The following is a 23,903-nucleotide window of genomic DNA, read 5'->3' as shown; positions in this document are numbered from 1 at the left end:
AATTGGCATTTGGATGGAACTATGTTATCTCAGAAACAGGAGTATCCTATTAGGAAAAAACCCTACCATATTTTATTCCTTTACGTGTGTTCAGTTCTGTTCAGTTCAGTCGCTCAGTCGTGTCCAGCTCTTTGTGACCCCATGAATCGCAGCACACCAGGCCTCCCTGTCCATCACCAACTCCCGGAGTTCACTCAGACTCATGTCCATCGAGTCGGTGATGCCATCCAGCCATCTCATCCTCTGTCGTCCCCTTCTCCTCCTGCCCCCAATCCCTCCCAGCATCAGAGTCTTTTCCAATGAGTCAACTCTTTTCGTGAGGTGGCCAAAGTACTGGAGTTTCAGCCTCAGCATCATTCCCTCCAAAGAAATCCCAGGGCTGATCTCCTTCAGAATGGACTGGTTGGATCTCCTTGCAGTCCAAGGGACTCTCAAGAGTCTTCTCCAACACCACAGCTCAAAAGCATCAATTCTTCGGCACTCAGCTTTCTTCACACTCTCACATCCATACATGACCACTGGAAAAACTATAGCCTTGACTAGATGGACCTTTGTTGGCAAAGTAATGTCTCTGCTTTTGAATGTGCTATCTAGGTTGGTCATAACTTTTCTTCCAAGGAGCAAGCGTCTTTTAATTTCATGGCTTCAATCACCATCTGCAGTGATTTTGGAGCCCCAAAAAATAAAGTCTGACACTGTTTCCACTGTTTCCCCATCTATTTGCCATGAAGTGATGGGACCAGATGCCATGATCTTCGTTTTCTGAATGTTGAGGTTTAAGCCAACTTTTTCACTCTCCTCTTTCACTTTCATTAAGAGGCTTTTTTAGTTCCTCTTCACTTTCTGCCATAAGGGTGGTGTCATCTGTATATCTGAGGTTATTGATATTTCTCCCACAATCTTGATTCCAGCTTGTGCTTCTTCCAGCCCACTTTATGTGTGTACCATATAGTAAATTGTAATATATGAAATTAGTTTCTAGAAAACTTATTCTTCATTACTATGATCCTCTGATGCAGATCAATCTACTTCTAAATTATTAAAGATTAGCATTTTCTCTGCTAAAGTTTGTGTAGCATTTAATTATCCAGAGCTGAAAATGTTTTAGGCTCATTCATACACAGACTTATCACTTATTAAATTTTATTTATTGTGGTAAATTATGCATAACATACAACTGACAATTAGTGATCATCTGTAGATTAACAATATTGTGCAACCATCACCATTATCTAGTTCTGGAATATTTTCACTACCCAACGGCAAACCCTGTGTGCATTAAGGAGTCACACCCCAGTCTCCTCCATCCTCAGGCCCCATACCAGGTTTGGCTTATACATTCATTAATTGATAAACACTTAGGCTATTTCCTTTTTTTTTTTTTTGGCTGTGGTGGATAAAGCAGCTACGAGCATTTGTGTATACGTTTTTTGTGTGGATGTAAGTTTTCATTTCTCTTGGATATATACCCAGAATATGTATGTTCTCCTATGGCTGCCACATTTTATATTCCTACCAAAACACTGCTCCTACCCCTCATCCCCTTTTCAAGAACTGTTTCACCAGGAAGTAGAGTGCCCTCTGAGCTCCCAACCTGCATATATACCCGAACACAGCTTCTAATTACTCATGGCAACCTGCAGAAGAGTAAAAGAGCAAATGGCCAAAGCACTAGGTGTCAGGCATTGTTATGAATGCCATGTATGTTCTCACACAGCTTTTAAACCTAAATAACAGGTGTAAACCTGGCTTCCTCCTTTCTAGCCTCACTAGGAAAAAAGTTTCTTGGACACTCCCTTATCAGAAACTGCACATTCCCAAATGAAACTGCTTCCATTCACTTAAAACATGGAAAAGATGTTTAAGCAATAGGAACTGGATCTTTAGAGAAATAAGTCATGGAAAGGAGACATACAGAGAATGATACAAATACATATTTCTTCCCCAAAAGCTTTCAAAGTTTTCATTAAGTCAACAGCTGAATTCTAGCATTTAGTCAATTTACCACTCGGCAGTATTTTAGTTGTCTTAGCTCTGTGATGAGACAAGAGATTTTGGTGTCAGGTGAGGAGGACAAGAAAGTGTGTCACGTGCGTGTGATGAGGGCCTGGTGTGTGCACAAGACTGAGATACGGGGTGTGGTTGTTCCAAGTGGCAGCGGTGAATGTTTCATGACGCTGGTGAACCCGGGACTGTCAACTTGGGATATTCACATTCCCCGTCCTCACTCCAGTCTAAGAATGTAATTGGAAAACTGACCTGTGCTCCATGGAATCGTAGCTGTGTTTTACTGTCACCCTTCTACACACACCAAATAAGATTATTTGTACACAGCAATTCAGGCAACCTAGTATTTGATGACACAATTAATGTTATGTGTATAATTAAATCCCATTTTAAAGGGAATTAATTTGGGAGTATAAAGTCAGTTTTTCAAATATAATTGTACTTTTTCAAGAAAGATAATCGGGATTGAGGGCAGGATATTGGTGAGGGGTCCTAGAGTCTTGCTCTCATGATCCTCCTTCCTCATACAAGGATACCATGAACACAAGAGGATCTGGCTTCCCAAGTAGCTCACATAGCCCATCTGAAAAACCACTGATCAAAACCAAAGGAAATCACTGCGGTCATTTCCACTGTTACTATCCACATGCATGCATTTGCACATGAGAACCTTTTTAGGAGGGAAAAGCACAAGGCATGTGTGTCATTTGCTGTTGTTTATGCCACGCAGTCGTGTCCGACTCTTTCTGTAACCGCATGGACTGTAGCCCGCCAGGCTCCTCTGTCCATGGGATTTCCTAGGCAGAATACTGGAGTGGGTTGCCATTTCCACCTCCAGGGGATCTTCCTGACCCAGGGGTTGAGTGGGCATCTTCCGCAAGTCTCCTACATTACAGGCAGATTCTTGACCACTGAGCCACCAGGGAAGCCCATGTGTGTCATTATGGTCAGTCAAGAAGTGAGTCACTGGCTTAATATGCAAGCAGATGAAAATGTCCTCGTTTTGAACCCACGTAGATCCAGGACACCAAGCTGTAGGTCTCACCTGAAGGGGGCCACAAAGCTCACCGGGGGCCAGCCCAGGACAAAGGACTTTCTGGCAACGACGCCGGCTTCACCAGCCTTGTGTATATGGTTGGCAGTTCACATGGTTCTCAGTGGTGTTTTATCTTTTATCTTAAAGTTCTTTTGATACCTGGAAAGAACCAAATAATGCCTCTGTTAGTTTGTTTCTGAAACGTAATGAGAGCAGCTGTGTTCATGCTAAGATGGTGTTTCTTATTGCTGGACGGCCAAGCGTGCCTCCTTCATCTCTATTTCTCACTGTGGATGGCGTGGCTAGGCATTTGATAGACCTTTTCAAAAATGCGTGTTCAGTGGAGGCTGGTCCAGGAAGTCCCTGAAAACACTTCCTTAATGGTAGGAATAGACATTTTCTGAATGTTAAGCAATGAGTATAGACCATCCTTTATATCTTAGAGCTTTTTTAGAGAACCATTAACTCATTTATCAGTCTCATATTTATTATTATATATTATATTAAAAATAAATCTTATATAAATGTAAATATTTAGCATTTTATAATTATAATAATATAAATGTAGAAAATATATAAATATTTTTGTAATTATAATTAGTTTATTATTCATTCATGTCTTGCATATGTCAAAAAATATTGAGAGGCTGAACCAAAATACATGCATGATATATGGTTTATAAAAATAGTTACACAACTTTTTCCTTAACAGAGACCAAAAAAAAAAATAAAGGCTAGACTAGAGAGATTTAAAATACATTTTCAACTTTAATTTTTTAAACAAGATATTTTATTTTCTAGCATAGGTTATTTTAAATTTCCTTTCTTAAAATTTTGTTCATAACATTTTCTCTTATAGGTAAAAACTGAAAAATTGTTGGCATACAAATTGAACCCCAACTTAAAACTCAGTCAGTCAGTCAACCTCAGATCAGTGGCCAGGATGTCTTCTGCATAGATGATAGACATCTTTCCCATTTACCTCTGGGGAGTCAGAAGGTCACCAATGAATCTGCTCTCTGACAGCTTCTGCTGATTCTCTTTTGACTTCTAACATGGAAACCACCATATCTCTTGGTTAATTCACAAATTTAACTCTTGGCAGGCCTGAGATTTAGATAGCTACAAGCCCTATGAAAGATGCCGAGGTAACTGGGGCACACAGCTCTGGAACTTTCTACAATTCAGAACCACATGTAGACACACTAAATGTAGAATGAGATCAGAGATACCTCGTGTGCAGAAATGCCTTTGATTCTTCTGGTTCAGGGAACAGTTAAAGCTCCAACTCTTCAATGGGACTTATGAAATGAAAATAATTTTGCAGGAAGCCCACTTGAAGGATAATCTTGATTCAGTGGGCACTATGAATATAAATATGATGGAAATCTGCTTTGTGATACAAGGTGGGTTTTTTCTACATTTGATTTCAACATTTTTACCCTGTGCCTGTGTATTTGAAGATTTTATGAAACACAATTATCAAATAACATTATTTTTCTATATAGTAACTCTAAAAGCATTTTCAAATTAAAAATGTATGCCCAATGGGAAAGAGGACTTCCCTGATAGGTGGTAAAGAATCCACCTGCAATGCAGGACACACCCGTTCAATTCCTGGGTTGGGAAGATCCTCTGGAGAAGGGAAAGGCTACTCACTCCAGTATCTGGCCTGGAGAATTCCATGGACTGTATACTCCATGGGGTTGCAAAGAGTAGGACACGACTGAGCGACTTTCAGTTAATGGGAAAGATAGATGCCTATCTGCTGGGTTTTATAGATTTTTTTTTTTCTCATGTAGATGTCTAAGTGTGTTGACACCCAAGGTACTGTGTGGAAACGTCCAAATATACTGACCTGGGAAAAGGCATTTCAATGATTCTCTTCTTAGTGAAGGGAAGTGCCAAGATCATTCACTCCCTTGAAACCAAATCAAGGAGTTATCCAAAGGCCCAGAGCATGGTTTGCATTCTCCAGTAACACTGAGTATTTACCATATAGTGACCACTGTTCTAAGACTTTTATAAACATTTGTTTCATTTGATGTCAACTACACCAAGTAGTCTTTAGTAGCTCCATTTTCGGAGAAAGCAATGGCACCCCCACTCCAGTACTCTTGCCTGGAAAATCCCATGGGTGGAGTAGCCTGGTAGGCTGCAGTCCATGGGGTCAGTAAGAGTCGGACATGACTGAGTGACTTCACTTTCACTTTTGACTTTCATGCATTGGAGAAGGAAATGGCAACCCACTTCAGTATTCTTGCCTGGAGAATCCCAGGGATGGGGGAGCCTGGTGGGCTTCCGTCTATGGGGTTGCACAGAGTCGGACACGACTGAAGCGACTTAGCAGCAGCAGCTCCATTTTACAGGTGAGGTTAAGTCAATTTCCCAAAGCAACAGATACAGGGTTTGAACTCAGACAGCCTAAATCACCAGCCTGTGCTCCTACCCACTTGGCCTCCATTGGTGTGGACCTCAGCTTCCCTGAGGTACCCTTCTCCTCTTTCCTATCCTCAGCCTCCACACTTCTCCAGGAGCTACCAGGCTTTCTGATGGGATTGTTCTTTAATTTGCAGACTGACATGATAAATCTCATGACACTATACCAACAAAGCTAGATGTCAGCTTGGAAATGTTTAAGACAACAAAACTTTATACTGCAGTGGATTCTCCTAGGGTCTCATTGTATTTCTTCAGCCTTAGTCACGATTTAATGAGATTTTCTCACAAGTTAGAACGAATCTAATATAAAATGACTGAAGGATGAGAAGGAAGAGGAGGACTACATTTAAAATTTTTATTGTGTATCCCTTACTACGGATTCCCACATCCCGCTCCTTTCCTTTTTGTTGTTGTTCTTCAGTTGCTAAGTCATGTCAGACTGTTTGCAACCCCCTGGACTGAAGAATGCCAGGTTCCCCTGACCTTCACTATCCCGCGAGTTTGCCCAGATTCAAGTCCATTGAGACAGTGAGGCTACATAACCATCTCTAACTCTGCCCTTCTCCTCATACTGGAGGGTAAGCCCCAATGGTTTGTGGAGTTTCTGGGATTCTAGGCAGACTTCCCCTATTCCAACACAAGACTGTTCCCTTGCTGCTAAGTCGCTTCAGTCCTGTCCGACTCTGTGCAACCCAATAGACGGCAGCCCACCAGGCTCCTCCGTCCCTGAGATTCTCCAGGCAAGAAAACTGGAGTGGGTTGCCATTTCCTTCTCCAATGCATCAAAGTGAAAGTGAAGTCACTCAGTCATGTCCGACTCTTCGTGACCCAATGGACTGCAGCCCACCAGGCTCCTGCATCCATGTGATTTTCCAGGCAAGAGTACTGGAGTGGGGTGCCATCGCCTTTCTCTGGACTGTTCCCTTAGATGCTTGGAAATAGAGATTGTGGTCATGTGTAAGTGTCTGCTGTCTCACTGATAATACTAATTATCTTTTGATCTAAATAACATTCATTTTTTATTGTTTCTGTATTTCGTAACAACTAAATGTGAGGATAGTGATGTCTAAAAATGGTGTTGGCAATGATGCTGCTGCTAAGTCACTTCCATTGTTTGTGACTCTGTCCGACCCCATAGATGGCAGCCCACAAGGCTCCACCATCCCTGGGATTCTCCAGGCAACAACACTGGAGTGGGTTGCCATTTCCTTCTCCAAAGCATGAAAGTGAAAAGTGAAAGTGAAGTCCCTCAGTCATGTCCAACTCCTAGTGACCCCATGGACTGCAGCCTACCAGGCTCCTCCATCCATGGGATTTTCTAGTCAAGAGTACTGGAGTGGGTTGCCATTGCCTTCTCCAGTTGGCTATGTATGCTGCTGCTGAGTCGCTTCGGTTGTGTCCGACTCTGTGCGACCCCATAAGACAGTAGCCCACCCGGCTCTCCCAACCCTGGGATTCTCCAACAAGAATACTGGAGTGGGTTGCCATTTCCTCCTCCAATGCATGAAAGTGAAAAGTGAAAGTGAAGTCTCTCAATTGTGTCTGACTCCTAGCAACCCCATGGACTGCAGCCTACCAGGCTCCTCCATCCATGGGATTTTCCAGGCAAGAGTACCGAGTGGGTTGCCACTGCCTCCTCCGCTTGGCTATGTATGCTGCTCCTAAGTCGCTTCAGTCGTGTCCGACTCTGGGCGACCCCAGAGACGGCAGCCCACCCGGCTCTGCCGTCCCTGGGATTCTCCAGGCAAGAACACTGGAGTGGGTTGCCATTTCCTTCTCCATTGCATGAAAGTGAAAAGTGAAAGTGAAGTCGCTTAGTCACGTCGGACTCGTAGCGACCCCATGGACTGCAGCCTACCAGGCTCCTCCATCCATGGGATTTTCTAGGCAAGAGTACTGGATGGCTTGCCATTGCCTTCTCTGTAATTCTTCATAGGCCTATGCTAGTATTAATATCTTAATATTTATAAAGTAGATCATGTTATAAAAATTAAAAGTAATAATTTTATTTAAAGAGAGCTTATTAGCATTCTAATGAATATCAAAATGATGTTGAAGAATTCATGAGATTAATTCTTGAGAACAGACATTTCTAATGCTTGTAATATGGGGAAAAAATGACAAAAAAAAATCTCAAAATAATTTTCAGTGAATATTAACATCCCACAATTGGAGAAATATAATTTCTCTGTGAAGAAATAAATATGTAAATCCCCCTTATTATTACCTAGAAACTAAAATGTACTTATTCTCATCAAATGCATAGTGAGAAGTTAGTAAACTATTTATTCCATTTGTGTTCATTTCTATAGCATCAGCCTCAAGATGAGTGAGTTTTCCACTGAAGTCTGAGGTGAGGTGAGGCAATAGGGAACCTCAGTGCCCCCACCTCTTCTTAGGGCTAAGTGGCAAAACTAGGTGCTACACTCAGATTATTAATTTGAACAGATTGGTTCAAGGCAGGATACGATATCCCATCTAAGAATGAGGCAAGACAGGGAAGAGATATGTTTGTTATCACAGGAAGTGATTTCTTTTTAGTTATTTCCTTCTGAAAAAAATTTTTTTATATTAATAATGATCATGAATACACCTAAATGTTACTGTGGGAATGATCTTCTAGGTCTTTTTCTAAAACTTGTGTGAAGTACAAGTACTCAGTGCTGTGGTTACTGCAGTGGGGGACTTGTGTCCCCCGCCCCTCCTGGCTGCTAAAGTCCTTAATACAGTGACGCCCTCCCTGCAAATGAGACTATATTTGGAGATAGAGCTTTGGGGGATGTCATGGAGGCTAATGAGGGCATAAAGGGTAAGATTCAAATCCAGTAGGATGGTGGGCTTATTGGCACCAAGGAAATGCCTTGTGAGCACACAATGAGAAGACAGCCATGTGCAAGGCAGGACGAGAGCTCTCACTAGAGCCTCACCATACTGGTACCTGATCTTGGATGTCCAGCCTCCAGAAACTATAAGGGAACACATTTCTTTTGTTAAGCCACCAAGCCTATGGTGTTAGTTGCATCTATGTTGAGGGTTGAGAGGAAAGTGCAGCCCTCTGGTTCTGTCTCCAACATATATTCCGCATCTGTGTGGCTGAATCTTTTGTTTTTACTGCCAACCCCAGGATGGAGTCCTTGATACTGTTCACAGGACTGTTGCCTCCCTAACTAGTCTCCCTGCTTCCACCCTTGCTTACTCCAAAATCTCTCGTCTACCGATAGCCAGAAAGCTTTGCTAAAAAGTATATGTCAGATATGGTTACCATCCTAGTTAAACACCTTTCAGCATGTATTTTAACCCCTTACTGTGGCCTGTGGGGACCCTGTGTGGCTGGACCCTGACTACAGTGTTATATCTAATGTCATGCCCCTCACTTTAGGCTCCAGTCACATTGGCCTTCCCAGAACTACCCCATCCACGGTGCCCAGCGGCACCCAGTCAAGCCTGCTGCTCCCTCAGCCTCGAAGGCTCAGCCGCCTTGGCTGGGAATGGAGGCTGCTTCTCAATCCACAGGTCTAGCTTAGAGGCTGCCTTCTTGAGAGGTCCTGCTGGACAACCCTTTTTGAATATGGTCCCATCGTCTTCATGGTCCCCTTCATGATGCTCGTGGTATCTACCTTGTATCACAAGCACGACGCAATCTCTCCTTTCCCCCTCTTCTTTTTTTGTCATCTGTCTATAAGCCACAGAGAAGAGAGACCCTGCCTGTCATATTTTCCTCAAGGTTACCAGAGGTGCCATTTTATAGTAATTAGGAAAGCATGTAATATGTACGCACGTGGTATTAGACGCAAGCAACGAATCACTAAATGAGGAGAGGTACCCCTTCTGCTTCCTCCAGCCGCTTTTGAGTTCTGCGGGGCTGTGGATCAGCAGGGTACCGTTGGCTCCCTCGGATGATGAAGTATTCTCACTCTTGGTGTCCACCTCAACAGAAGGGCTTCTGAAAAACATCAAACACCACAGAACAACGAGTCACTGGTCAGATATACGATGCGGTTTATGTTAAATGTCAAGATTGACACAACTTTAAAAAGAAGCCTCAGTCTCCCAAACAGGGCTTCACAGCTCAAATCCAGGAATCAGCAAGCTATAGAAAGTTACTGAGAGAAATGAGGTCACTCGGGCAGTTGATGTGGACAGGCGACAAGTTCAAGGACAAAGCCCTTGGGCATGCGGACTCTTAGAGGCAGGGAACAGAGAAAGGAGGGGAGCTGGTCATGAACTGTTAGGAAGAGGAGAACCAAGAGGCCAAAGGTAGAGAGGATGGCAGGAAGGCAAAAACAGACAATAGTAAGAACCCAATAACCACACAAAATAGGATAATGTGTGGCCTATTAGAGATAAAAAGATATGGAGATTTGCCAAGAAGTAATTTCAACTTGGTTTCATGATAGCCTAAAATTTTAGATAACCGAGGATTCTGGAAAACTGATTTCAATCATATCTAAATCAGTATTCAAATTTTGGGGAAAATTCTCTAAGATCAGCGAAATAATCCTGGAAACATCAAAAAACTTTCTAGATACTAGGCAGTGCCTAGTTATTCATTGATTGAGCTAAGGTCTCAGAGAACTGCCTCATCAAAACAAATGTTACACTGAACATAAAGACTCTTTGATAAATAGAGCAGATATTTTCATAGATCTACAGAAAATTCTAGCCTTGAAGCCAAGAAAATGTCCCCCTACACCCTGGCCCACCCTGAAGATGTAAAGCTGCTCACTTGTGTTCCGCAGTATGAATCTTAGGAACACCAGTAGCTTTTCAAGAAACCTATGCTGAGGTTAAAAATTAGTTCATGTCTTAGAAGAAACAAAATAAAATTCACTGTGAATACCAGTTTGTTTTGATGATAAAAAAATAGTATATTAAAGGATTACCTGATGTGGTAAAACCTTGAATGACAATCAAAACACTCAAAGAGCTTTTTGATTGCCGTGAAAATCCTTTTTTCTCCAAATCTCGGCACTGAAAGCTGAGTGTGTCTACAGCACTTGGCAGAGTACTGTGAACAAACCCATGAAGCCTGAGGATTCTGTAGTAGTCCAGGTCACTGGCCATTATGCTGTCAACATTGTGAGGCTCGTGCCATAGCAGACCAGCTTCAATGTTTGTTTCCCTGACTTTACGTCCATCTTTCAATGTTTTTGGAGAAGGGAATGGCAACCCACTCCAGTATTCTTGCCTGGAGAATCCCATGGACAGAGGAGCCTGCTGGGCTACAGTCCATGCAGTCGCAAAGAGCTGGACATGGCTGAACGACTGACGGTTTGATTTTTTTAAATTAATATTTTTATTTTGAAATAACTCTAGATTCACACGCAGTTACAAGAAATAACACAGTCTATGACCTTTTACCAGTTTTCCACGATGGTAGTATCTCTCTATAGTACAATATAACTAGGATATTAACATTGAAACTGTCAAGATACAGCATGTTTCCATCACCTCAGTGATCCTTTACAGCCACACAGACTCCCCTCCACTTCTGCCACCTCTTTAATCCCTGCAGCCACTAAGTTTTCTCCTTTATTTTTGCCCTTTCAAGAATGTTATATCAACGGGATCATACAGGATGTAACATTTAGGGATTTGCTCCCGTTTTGCTCCCTGCTCAGCATAATTGGAGATTCATCTAGACTGTTGCAGGGATTAATAGTTCATTTCCTTGTACCTCTCAGTAGCAGTCCATGAGAATGATGTATCAGGGTTTGTTTAACCATGTTGGGGAACGCCTGTGCTGTCTTCAGTTTGGGGCCGTTACAAATAAAGCTGCAGCAAACATTTGTGTACACTTTTTTTGGTGTCGATGTAAGTATCCATTTCTCTAGGTTAAAGGCCTAGGAGTGTAAATGCCCGACTGTATGGTAGTTATAGGTCTTCCCTGGTGACTTAGGGGTAAAGAATCTGTCTGCAAATGCAGGAGACGAGGGGTTGATTCTTGGGAGCAAGATCCTCTGGAGAAGGACAAGGCAACCCACTCCACGATTCTTCCCTGGAGAATCCCAAGGACAGAGGAGCCTGGTGGTCTACAGTCTATGGGGTCACAAAGAGCTGGACCCGACTTAGCAAATAACAACAGCAATGGTATCTTGTTTTTAAAGAAAATAAAGACAGTATTCTCCTTCCACTAGAAAATTGACCATTGTACAGTTGAGGAGGCTGCCACTCAGTTAGTCTGGGTACCTGTGAGGGCAAGAAGCCCAGTATAATAGTAATGAAGGATCAGCTCCAGCCAACCCAGGGGTCACGCGGCTTCTGGGCAGCGAGGCCCCTAACCTCTTCTCCTAAGGACGGTCTCTTTCCTTTGACAATGGCGGAGAATTGAAATTTGACCATATGGCAGTTTGTGGTTTTTCTTGTCGGCTCTTATAATAGTAATCTGAATACATATTTTATATTCCCCACTAGACTCTTTCAGGGGCTTCCAAGGTGGCAAAGTGGGTAAAGAATCCACCTGCAGTGCAGAAGACACAGGAGATGTGGGTTCAGTTCCTGGGTGGGGAAGATTCCCTGGAGGAGGGCATGGCAACCCACTCCAGTATTCTTGTCTGGAGAATCCCATGGACAATAGGAGCCTGGCGGGCTACAGTCTATGGGATTGCAAAGAGTCAGACATGACTGAATCGATTGAGGATGCATGCAGACTCTTAAGGACTTCAAGGAATGAGTCTATTTTTGATATATCATTCAATTCTCACAGGCATTGGCACATGGGAAGAATTCAGAACATTTTATTGAATAAATCAGTGAGATAGCTTTCTGCCATGGTTGTAGGGGACAAAGGATCATCTAAAGTAGTCTCTCTTTCACTTCATTTGTTCAACAGTCTTTGAACCTGCACTAAAGGAAAGGCATTTGGTTAGGTCTGGGCAGAGGGAGCAAAAGGGATTCTAGCTCAACTCTAGATTTAGGTGGAGGAGACAGAAATTAAACAGTCTCACCAGTAAATCTTAATGCCAGACTCTGATAGGTACTACAAAGAAAAATTAGAGAGTGAGATGAGCAATTACCACTGAGACTAGACACCTGACTTTGTGGAGAGGGCAGGCGAGAAAGGCTTCTCTGAAGGACTCATTCGAAATGAGCTTTTAAGTTAATTTGGAATTAATTAGAGAATTGGTGAGGCGTGGGAGGGAGAAAGAGGGATGGAGACAGGAGGAGAGACAGAGAGGGAGAATGAGAAAGGGAAAAAGAGAGAAGAGGAAGAAAAAAGTGTTTGGTGAGAGGGTGTTTCAAATTTCATGCCAAAGGGATAGAACTCGAATCTATGATGTTTCAGAGACAGGAAAGAGTTTACTGAGTGGAGACACAAACAAGAGGTATAAGAAGGTGAAGTAAGTCTGAAAAGGTAGGTGGAGGCCAGAAGTAAAGGTCTTTGTAGTGTTTATGGCCTTGTTAAAGGGCTATCATCTTAAAACCAAACGAGCGTGGCAGGCGGGTTCTTTACCACTAGCACCACCCGGGAAACCCAAGCATGGAAGCAGCAAATAGTGGCCTCCAGAGACTGCTTACTGCTTTTAAAGGGATGGCGCTACTGGACATGCTGGACTGCATTTAGAACCATAGAGGCTCATCGGGCAACACTTTCTGGCCTCTTATCAAGGGTCTGGCAGAATCTATTTAAGGCCAGAAATGCAGACAGACACATCTCTGCACTTTCCCCAATTCCCAGATTATCTCCATTCTCTGTCTTTCTCCTTTGGAGCACTCAGAGCCAGGAAAACTCCCCTTCTGGAATCTATTCACTGGTAATCAGTTTTGATCTGTTTCAGACTTTTTAGGCTATCCTCCTCCAGAGGTTCTGAGCCATCAGATCCAAAGAACCTGTATTTGTGGAAAGTGTTTCATGTGACCTTCGTGTGACCAGGATCATGATTGTGTTTTAGGTATCCATTGAGAAAGAAGCATTTTTATCATCTTTCCCTTGGAGTGAAGCGAAAGAGATAAAACTTTTTTCTCAGAAAGATCAAGGGAGCTTTCCTTAGTTATATAGTAGTTAACTCTAAAGCTTAATTTTTACCAAAATGCCATTACTAGTTGTTTTAATTTTTGAAAGAACTAAATGGAATAACAGTGACAGAGTGTTTTATTTCATTGACCATTGAACTTTTGCCCTAAATATCAAATAGAAGACTTGATCCTGTGCCAGTAAGACCAACATTTAAACACATTGCAAAGACAAGACTATTTTCTTAATTCTGCTTTTTCCCTTAGATTTTTAAATTTTTGATTAAATATCTGTATTGGAAAATGGATGGTGTATTGTCAAGAACGTGAGTTTGGATCCCAGTTACCCAGCTTTGACTCCCTCCTTGCTCTTCACTACATACACGAGAAGACAAGGAAAACCCGTTTACAGTGTCCTCATTTGTAAAAGAGAGATGATAGTAAAAGTACCTACCGAATAGGCTTGGTATTAAAATTAGATAATACTTCGGAAAACTCACTGTGCTTCCTAGCACAGTAGTCCCTCAGTTAATGTTAGTCATACCCTTAGGAGACTGTGAGACTTGCTATTGCAGAACAGAACACAGTCTCATGGCTATCCCCCCATGACGAGGCAGGGAGAGGGAACAGGCGCCAGTGCTGACTGACGCGCGGTGAGCTGCGTGCTCCCTCTCAGGAGTGTACGTGTGTCATCTGATTTCTTGGTAGCAGATTTGTGCGGTAAGAATCATTATTTATAGTTTTACAAACAGAGAAACTGAGGCTCAGTAAAGTTAGGTAACTGAGAGTCATAGATCTAACAATTCATAGAGGTGCGTTTGTCTAATTTAAAAGTCCTATGGTGTTTCCACAACTAACCAATGTTTGCTCTCTGGAGGAAGGAAGTATATCTAAGCCACCTCACGTTTAGGTTTGTTCCCAGATTATTTAATTGGAATGTATCTGTTTTCATTAACTGTCAGCATTGTACTCAGGCAGTAAAGAATTCACCTGCAATGCAGGAGACCCTGGTTCGATCCCTGGGTTGGGAAGATCCCCTGGAAAAGGAAATGGCAACCCTCTCCAGTATTCTTGCCTGGAGAATTTCATGGACAGAGGAGCCCAGCAAGCTCCATGGCTTGCAACCCCAAGTCCATGGGGTTACAAAGAGTCGGATGTGACTGAGTGACTCACACACAGATGCACACACACACACACCCTTCTCCTCAAAGTGGCAGGTCGTGGTACCCTTAGCCAAAGCTGCAAGCGTGGGCCAGTGCTCAGACAGGAAGTTTGTATCATCTCCCAAGGTGGATAGTACACTCCTGTTACTTTAAGGACCCTTACTTGGGCTTTAGACAGACTGGGCGGAGCAGGCAGGACTTGAAAGTGCTCTAACTGATGATTCACCTCCTGATGTCCAGTTGTTCACGTCTCTAATGACAGATACCAGAATGAATTGTGGTTGAACCTTTCCACTGCCTCTCCAACCCATCCCCATTCTGGGTCACTGTCCCTGTGAGTAACTTCTCTCCTGCTGCCTGCTAATTGATTGCTACCTTCACAAAGAGGGAAACTAATCCTTGGCAGTGAGCATTTGTTCCACTACCCTTTGCTGCCCTCTGCTGACCATACCTGGAAATTATGTTTAACCTTCAAGCCCTTGGTTGAAGGCAGATTTCTAAACAGTGAGTGAATCCTGGCATACAAAAAATGAAATAAATAAAATAACTGATATATCATGCATCATTTTTAAAAGTATAATTCAAAAAATATACATTAAAATGTATTTCAAATTTCAAAAAATAAAATACACAGTGAACTAAATATTTAAACTTACCTTTAAAAAATACAGTCATACCTCAGTATCTATGAGGGGTTAATTCTACCCAGTATGCCCTGTGGATACTGCAATACATGGCTACTCAAGTGCCTTGTGTAAAGTGGTGTAGTATTTACATATAACCTGTGCACATCCTTCTGTATGCTTTATATCATCTATAGATGATAATCTTATAATCTATAGATGCAAGGTAAATATAATGTAAATACTACATAGTAAATATTTACATAGTTGCCAGTGCACAGCAAATTTAAATATTGCTTTTTGGAATTTTCTGGAATTTTGAGGGGAACACTTTTTTATCTTAGGTTGGTTGAATCTGTGGATGTGAAGTCTGTGGGCACATAGGGCCTACAGTACTAGCTTCTATGTACATAAACCCTGCCGTCCACCTTTTCATTCACGGGAGAGGTCTGATAGCACAGATGAAAGTTATGCAACCAGTATTAATCTTTGTCATCATGCATGTGCATGGAAAAACCATAACATTTAGAAGATACCAACAGCAAAAAATAAGAAGGTCCAAGGAGAGCAGATTTAAATTGACCCTTGAAGAAAACAGGAGTCTCTTTACTTAAGAGAACTGAAAAAAAATTTTGATTAAACTCCCTGCCCTCCAAAACTTGACATCTGCAGGTCAAGAACCCAAATAATAAGTGGTTAGGAAACAAGAATAATCAAAGAAAAATTTCTTAGGAATTAAAGGTCAGTTCAGTTCAGTTGCTCAGTCATGTCCAACTATTTGCAACCCCATGGACTGCAGCATGCCAGGCTTCCCTGTCCATTACCAACTCCCAGAGCTTGCTCAGACTCATGTCCATCAAGTGAGTGATGCCATCCAATCATCTCATCCTCTGTTGTCCCCTTCCCTCCTGCCTTCAATCTTTCCCAGCATCAGGTTCTTTTCCAATGAGTCAGTTCTCCGCATCAGGTGGCCAAAGTATTGGAGTTTCAGCTTCAGCATCAGTCCTTCCAATGAATATTCAGGACTGATTTCCTTGAGGATGGACTGGTTGGATCTCACTGCAGCCCAAGGGACTCTCAAGAATCTTCTCCAACACCACAGTTCAAAAGCATCATTCTTCAATGCTCAGCTTTCTTTATAGTCCAACTCTCACATCCATACATGACTACTGGAAAAACTATAGCTTTGACTAGACAGACCTTTGTTGGCAGAGTAATGTCTCTGCTTTTTAATATGCTGTCTAGGTTGGTCATAGTATCATTGCCTAAATGAGTAATTTCTTTGAAAGTCTTGAAGATTGAATTTAAGGAATCCGATTTGACCTTGACACTTGGAACATTCATCTTTCCATCTTATGATATAGATTACCTTTTCTCAATAAATAAAGCTATTCAATGTTTCAGTAAGTAGTAATTCATAATGCAGTAATGTAAATGCTATTTCAGTTTATAGAATCAGCATATAAATAAAACTTGGAAGACAATAATAACTATAAAAGAGAATGTAATATTCACATTGATCTTGTAAAAACAAAAGGAAGTTTGAATGTTAAAGGCAGCAGACACATGTGGAAGGTTATGTCAGACACAAATTTTTCTCACCTTCTCAAGATACGCTATCTAAAATTGATGTAACAAAATATGGAGACTAAGCATATTCTTTAAAATTATAGATAACCACCAGAAGAACCAAAATACTGTAACTGGAAAAACTTAGCAATGGATAGATAAAGAAATATGAACTAAATTTATCACCTCTCAGTAGATACTGTCTAAAGTTGATGAACAAGAGGTGGAAGAACTAACCACTAAGTTTCAGAGGTATGGTAATAACTAGCAGCAGAATTAAAAAAACATTTAAAAGTGGGGAGCTGAATTAGATACGGGGAGTAGGAGAATGAGGTCAGGTGGAGAACTTTTCATTCAGCACAACTCTGTCCTGTTTGGTTTTTTTAAAAAAAAACTTGCATATGTATTAATTTTACACATTAAAAGTGAAAAAAGCAAGACATTTCTGCAGCTGCAACTCTTGGCACCACTTCCCTCCGCAGCTGCAGTCTTTCTCCTTACACTAACGATCGGTCAGATCCTGCCGAGACAGGAAGGAGGGAAAAAGCAAAGTTTCTGCCCTGAAGTTTAGGTTTAGGTTTTTCTTTTTTGGCTTATGCTTGTGTTTTATCTTTTCAATGGCCCACCTTTTGGAATACTAACTTTTGAATTTAATCTGTGATATCTAGAATCTCCTTAAAGTCTTACTAAACTTTTGTATCCTTCTGTTCCTTTTTCTTAATTAAAAAAAATGGGGTAAAATTAGTATATCATATTCATACAGACTTCAGGTAGACAATATTATAAATCAATATTGGTGTACAGTACAAAGTAATCAGTAAGACTAGTAACCAGCCATCACCATACACTTGATCCCCTTCCCTTCTGGTAACCAGCAGTCTGTTCTCTGAATCTATGAGTTTGTTTTTGTTTTGTTTTTTATATTCCATGTAAGAGAAATTATATGGTATTTGTCTTTCTTCATCTGTCTTATTTCACTTAGCAGAATGCCTTCAAGCTCCATCCATGTTGTCACAGATGGCAAGATTTCCTTCATTTATGGCTGCCTACTCTTCTGTTGCCTGGTGGCTCAGAGGTTAAAGCGTCTGCCTGCAATGCGGGAGACCAGGGTTCGATCCCTGGGTTGGGAAGATCCCCTGGAGAAGGAAGTAGCACCCCACTGCAATATTCTTGCCTGGAGAATCCCATGGAGGGAGGAGCCTGGTAGGCACAGTCCACGGGGTTGCAAAGAGTCGGACACAACTGAGCTACTTCACTTTCACTCTTCTGTTGCGTGCGCGTGTGTGTGTGTGTGTGTGTGTGTGTGTGTGTGTGTGTTGCATCTTTATCCATCTTGGACATGTCGATCATTTCCATATTTTGGCTGTTGTAATAATGCTGCAGTGAACACAGGGGTGCATATACCTTTTCAGATTCATGTTTTTCTTTTCTTCAGACAAATACCTGAAAGTTTTGGGTTGGCCAAAAATGTCATTCAGCTTTTTTTCTATAAGATGCTATGGAAAACCCTGAATGAACTTTTTGGCTAACCCAATAGAATTGCTGCATCAGTTAGAAATTCTGTCCTCAATTTTTAAAGAAAACTTCAAAATGTTTTTCACAGTGGTGGAAGCAGTTTACATTCCCACCAACACTACAAGAGTAATCCTGACCCTCTGGTCTTACTGAGGTCCTGGTGTTTTAATTTTGACTCTGGTCACCTACTGCCTATCTGGGTCCAACTCAACCTACCTAGGTAGGAAGGAAAAGGTTATGGAAGAGTGATGACAATCACAATCATCAGAATAAGTAAAGCGGTGTATATTATTAAGTTAAAAAACATAGTGCTAAGGAAGTAGGGTGATGGTCTCTACCCCATTCCTTATATTTTCATGGAGAAAAGTGTACTTCACTCCTAGAAAGAATGTGGTTGGAAGAATTTGGGAGTAGAGGTTTTCTGTAGGCCACAATCTTCCATGAGACAAGAACCTAGAATATCTAAATTTTCTAAGAAGGCAATAATGTCTCACATGTCACTCTGAGACAAAGTAGGCAGCATATATGGGGAGATCGCATGAGTACCACCCAAACAAAACAAGAGAAAGCACAAAGAAGAAATACACACATATATTAAACATTGACAAGCACAGCTGTTGGGCAGTTTCTGGTCAGTGAGTGCAGATTCCGAGACCGTGGACTTGACTCGCGCGCAGCTGGCTGGCCTGCCATGGGACTGAGACCCGCTCTTCTCAAGGCCTCACTCTCTCCAACACAGGTCCCGCCGAGTCGTCTGTCATGTTCTTTGGCTGAGAATAGCAGCGTTGACCCACATTACACAATTAGAGATTAGGATTTAAAGAAGCTACATTCTTATGAAAGACAGCCCAGGACGCAGCTGCAGATATAGGAAGCCAGACAACTATGTAAGACCCGCTGGCTGCGACTGAGCCCATAACATTGGGAGTGAAGGCATTTGGGCTTTAATTTCTATGGTCTTTTATTTGCAGGGGGAGTTAGTTTTGAGGAAGTCAAATAATAAGAGCTGCCTCTTGTTTGAATTTGGAGCGTTTTTACGTTGTTGATCCAGTCTTTGTGTTCATTTCATAAAGTCTGGCAATGTATTTTGGACAGCATGCTAGGACATAATTAGTGATAAGAATAGAATAGGGAGTGAATTTTGAGTTTATGGTGCTGCATGGAATCCTGTCTGACTCATAATGCTGCTAGAGTCTTTTGTGGGCACAGTGTAATGCCCGTCAGTGGTTCCAACGGGGTGGTCTGTGCAGCAAGGAGCAGAGTGCCGGATGGCGAGAACACACAGCACTGTGAGCACGCAGCCTGCCCCGCTTAGGGACGGCCACCCTGGCTTATGTCTGACCTCATGAGGCCGCCAGCCTCCCTTCATATCCACGCTGCCTTTGTGATTTTTGTTTGCCTAGCACCCACACTAATACTTCAAAAAAAATGTTATGTGTACTTAAAAATCTTTAGCTCGTATGTTAAAATGTGTTATGTATTTTTCTGAATACATATTAAAATACATAATTAGCAAAGTAAAAAAAAAAAATGCTTATCGCCATCACCATGAATATTTCTTTCACACAGATGCCTGGAAGTATTGGGCACCAAAGTAACTGGCATGGTGCGAGCGGAACACGGTGGGGCACGACAGAAGGTCAAAGACCCGGCAAACACTGGGGGGGGGGGGGGCGGGGTGCATGTTACTCCTGCCTCCAGGTTGCTGCTCTGATCCTGCTGATGGGAGCTGGCACTGGAGAAGTGTTTGCGGCTCCTCTCTCCACTTTCTCTCACACCATCCCAGCAACGAAGAGGAACACTTTCTGAGACTGACAGGAGCTCAGGTCAGGTGCTTTCTAGCTCTATCTACCCTTGGAATTCAGGATGCAGGTCTTCTACTCCCACGCTGGCGCTGGGCTTGAGTGAGCAGGGTGGACGTGTTCTGAGTGTTCACAGTTCATTCTTGGAGGAGGAGGAGCAAGCCTGTTTCTGCTTTAGGTCTAAGCCTCATCCTCCTACCCAGCATTAATAGGAACCCCATAGTTTAGGTAGTAATAAGTACATTTCAATCTCTTCCTATTTTCTGTGTCTGTTTCTTAAAGCCCATAAAGTAGAAACCCAAATTCCAACACAGCACTTGATACAAAAACAAGTGAAAGAATGCGAGAAGAAAATATTGATAGAAGAAAATGCTCCTGTTACACAGCAAAACGCTCTGTGTTTATAAACACTTAGTGATAGCTTATTATGAAAAAGAGTCTTTTAAAAAAGTTACACCTTGACAGTCAAATATTGGGGCTGTGAGTTTTCTCTTCTCCAGCCTGGGGTTAGATTCAGTGGTAAGTCTCCTTGGCTGAGATGGGCACTGGAGCAGGGGAGCTCTTCCTTGTTCCCTAGTCTCTGAGAGGCAGTGGGGTACAGTAGAAAGAATATTGGTTTTGGAGGCAGGTCTGGGAATGTATTCAGGATGTTTGGAGTTGGGCAAATTACTTAACCTACCTGAATCTCACTTTTTACAGGTGTAACATGAAGACAGTTTGTTCTAAGTATTGAGATAATGCGTGTGTGTGTATGTGCATGTGTGTGTACTCAGTCGTGTCTGACTCTTTGCAACCCCATATACCTTAGCCTGCCAGGCTCCTCTGTCCATGGGATTTTCCAGGCAAGACTACTGGAGTGGGTTGCCATTTCCTACTCCAGAGATAATGTATATAATGTACTAACTTGATGCCAGAGCCCATTCCTGTCTACAACTTGAGCTAAAGATACTCTATGAAGGACTCTTCCTACCTACTCAGTGTTCCTTCATGGTTACCCTCTAGGCATCAACAGTTATGAAACCTTCCTTTTGGATCCAGTCCTTCTCTTTCCACACTCTTATCTCCTCGCAGTCCTGAACTGAGGCTTTGGAGCTGTTCCTTACTGCGGAGGACTTGTCACTGAGACTCAGACCTCGTCCTTTTCTTTGCTCCATGGCCCTCCCTGTGTCCCCTCACTAGTTCCCAAGGCCAGAGGCTGCAGCCCAAGTCTCTCACTTCTTCACGGGCCCCACCCTCCGGTCTCCTAGAAGGAATGAGACTGAACAGATGTAAAGCATTCATTGGTGCTTGGCACATGGTAGATAATCATTGCCTACAAATTTCCTTTCTTAGATCTGGAAACTTTGAGTTGGTTTCCACAGAGCTGTATTGATTATTATGGTTGAGTACAGCAATCCAAGAATGGTATTTTAGACATGAACTATTTTGGTATTACTGACTCAATCTTTAAAACCACTAACTTCTGCACAGAGACAAGGAGACTGCCCTTCAGACAGAAATCATATCCATGTCTAGGCATCTACTTGATGTATCTGTATCTAACTAGTTTTTAAAGATGTTTGATTGAGATCTTTCCCTTGCATGGAAGCAGAGTGTGGTTAGCCTGCTTATACTCAGAGGCCTTTTCCAGCACAGATGAAATTCCAAGACAATGAAGATTCTGATCTGATGTTAAGCTCCTTTGTGCAAACAAGCTTGCATAGCAAAATGATGCAGATAAATGTAGATGAAAGTGGACCTAGACAAATAAATGAAACTGTATTATGTTTCTCTAGTATAAACATAGATTAAGTGGTAGGAGGACAAAAATAGGTGAAGTGGTAACATAAACTGACTTGTGTAATCACAGGGTCAGCTCTGACATTTTCTCTCTAGGCCTTTTCTAATAGTTTTGTTGCTAGGGCTACAATGTTTTTGCCAGATTGGAACAGGATTGTCCGCTCTAATGGAGATTAAGTAGCTTCCCCAGCTAGATTTTTTTTTTTTTTTAATAAGCATAGGTTAATTCTGCTGACTTTCAAAGCCACAATCATGAAGAATGGAAAGATTACTAAAGATCTGTTTTTAGAAAATATAACTAATAAAATTTGAAGTTTAATAGGTTTTATTCCATTGTTATTCCAACACAAACTTTGATCATGGTTACAATGAATAAATAACTGAAATACAGTTTCATACATGGAATTTTTAAAAATGAGAAATTATTTACAAGTTAAGCCAAATTAATGCCCCAAGGAGTAATAAACAATTCTCCTGGTAAGTTGGAAAACTGGTTCACAAATGCTTGAAAATTCATACTTGATTTTTTTCCATAGCCACTATAGATAAGGTATAGGAAAATGTCCTCTGTGTTTCGGTGGCTGCCCATCATTGGTCAGAGTCATCTGAGGTGGAAATACAAACTCACCAATGAAACTTAAAGCCCAGTAAAGGAAAACCGACTCATTCTGGACACTCAGTTGGTAACAGGATGTAGACGGTAAGAGTCACTAAGAAAATGCTGAGGAAACACTCCTTTCAACGTGCTTGGTATGGAGTCAAATGAACTTCCGTGGCCATGGACAAAGGAGACCATCTAAACGTTAAAACATAGTGCTGTCTGCATGCCCACTGGCCTTGCAATGCTTTTTGTGCACTAAAGCATAGGAGTTAAATGAAACGGTTCATGTAAAATGCCTAGCAAAGGACAGATGCTGTGTTTTCCCTCCCGACGTCTTTTTGTAGCCAGAAGTCCCAATGTTAACTTTCAATAAGAAAAGCTGAATATTAGTCTTTAGAGTCAAAAGAAATTCACAGTATTAGTGACACCTGGTGGAAAACTTGAGTATTACAATGTAGCATTATTTCAGCTATCCTGAATTTTCACATTTAATAAAATTAAGATGAATCTTACAATTACATGAAACAGAAGGTAAAGAAAAAATTAAATATGTGTGTGGATACCTACTTTATTATGCTAGTAATTTTTCAGTCCATAATTATAAAACATATAGGAGGTTAGGAACCTAAGAACCTGAATGCATACTGGTAATAAAAATGTATTCAGCATCCATGTTTATACAGTGATTAAAATAGAAGCATGTAGCATTTTCGCTGTTCTCAACCTCTTCATAGGCGTCATATGCCAAAGGGGCTCCCTTCCCAAGTTTTCAGATAAAAATTTATTGTAGGGTGTCCTGAGGAGTACCTCAAAGAAATAGCCAGTTGTTTCAATACAGGATTGAGATGAAATAGAGGGCCATCCCATTTGAGGTACTGTGGATAGATTCAATAATGATGTTTTAAATGTGAGCCTTAAGTATCAGAGAATCAGTTGCTTTGAGCCAGGGACAGGTTTGAACATTTGCGAACAAAAGAGCAAAAGTATCTCTTACAGGGTCAGCAAACTGTAACCCATGGACCAAATACAGCACATCAGCTTTTTGTTACTGGAACACAGCCATGCTCATTCGTTTACTTACTGTCTGAGGAGCTTTCATAACAACTGACTCACTTGAGTAGGTGCAAGAGACCATATTGGCTGCAGAGCCTAAACTGACCCTTTACAGAAAAAGTTTGCCAATCCCTGGTCTATTAGAGCCTTTCATTCGATTTTCACACCTCTCCCCACCATCTCCTGGGGAGGAGTGTATTTCCCTTTCCCGCTGAAGTTTGGCTTAACCATAAGACTTGCCTTGGTCAGTGGAATGTGGAAAAGCATCAGTGTACAAGTTTGAAGCGAAGCCTCAGAGTTCTGTGCCTCTTCAGCAGTAAAGCGAGAATGACGCAATCTGCTGACCTGCAGGCTTGAAGG

General features: G+C 41.8%; 1 protein-coding gene across 26 annotated transcripts in view; it reads right to left on the bottom strand.

The window, feature by feature from the left end:
- Positions 1–23,903, bottom strand: part of LOC109553295 (mitotic spindle assembly checkpoint protein MAD2A) — a 651,283-nt gene that overhangs the window by 616,204 nt on the left and 11,176 nt on the right. For 3 of the 26 annotated variants that reach the window (XR_011566997.1, XR_011566998.1, XM_070790783.1), the window contains exons 1-3: positions 10,369–10,840; positions 9,264–9,428; positions 3,053–3,202 (exon numbers count right to left, since the gene is read on the bottom strand). The gene's annotated coding sequence lies outside the window, so the exon portion shown is untranslated. Of the gene's footprint in view, positions 1–3,052; positions 3,203–9,263; positions 9,429–10,368; positions 19,079–22,196; positions 23,896–23,903 lie in introns of those variants that run through there. The other 23 variants (XR_011566999.1, XM_070790784.1, XM_070790763.1 and 20 more) reach the window with 21 other exon arrangements.

This window comes from Bos indicus, chromosome 6, assembly GCF_029378745.1.
Source record: "Bos indicus isolate NIAB-ARS_2022 breed Sahiwal x Tharparkar chromosome 6, NIAB-ARS_B.indTharparkar_mat_pri_1.0, whole genome shotgun sequence".
NCBI classification, from domain to species: Eukaryota; Metazoa; Chordata; class Mammalia; order Artiodactyla; family Bovidae; genus Bos; species Bos indicus.
The sequence above is the reverse complement of the archived record's forward strand: the minus strand, read 5'-3'. Positions and strand labels throughout refer to the sequence as shown.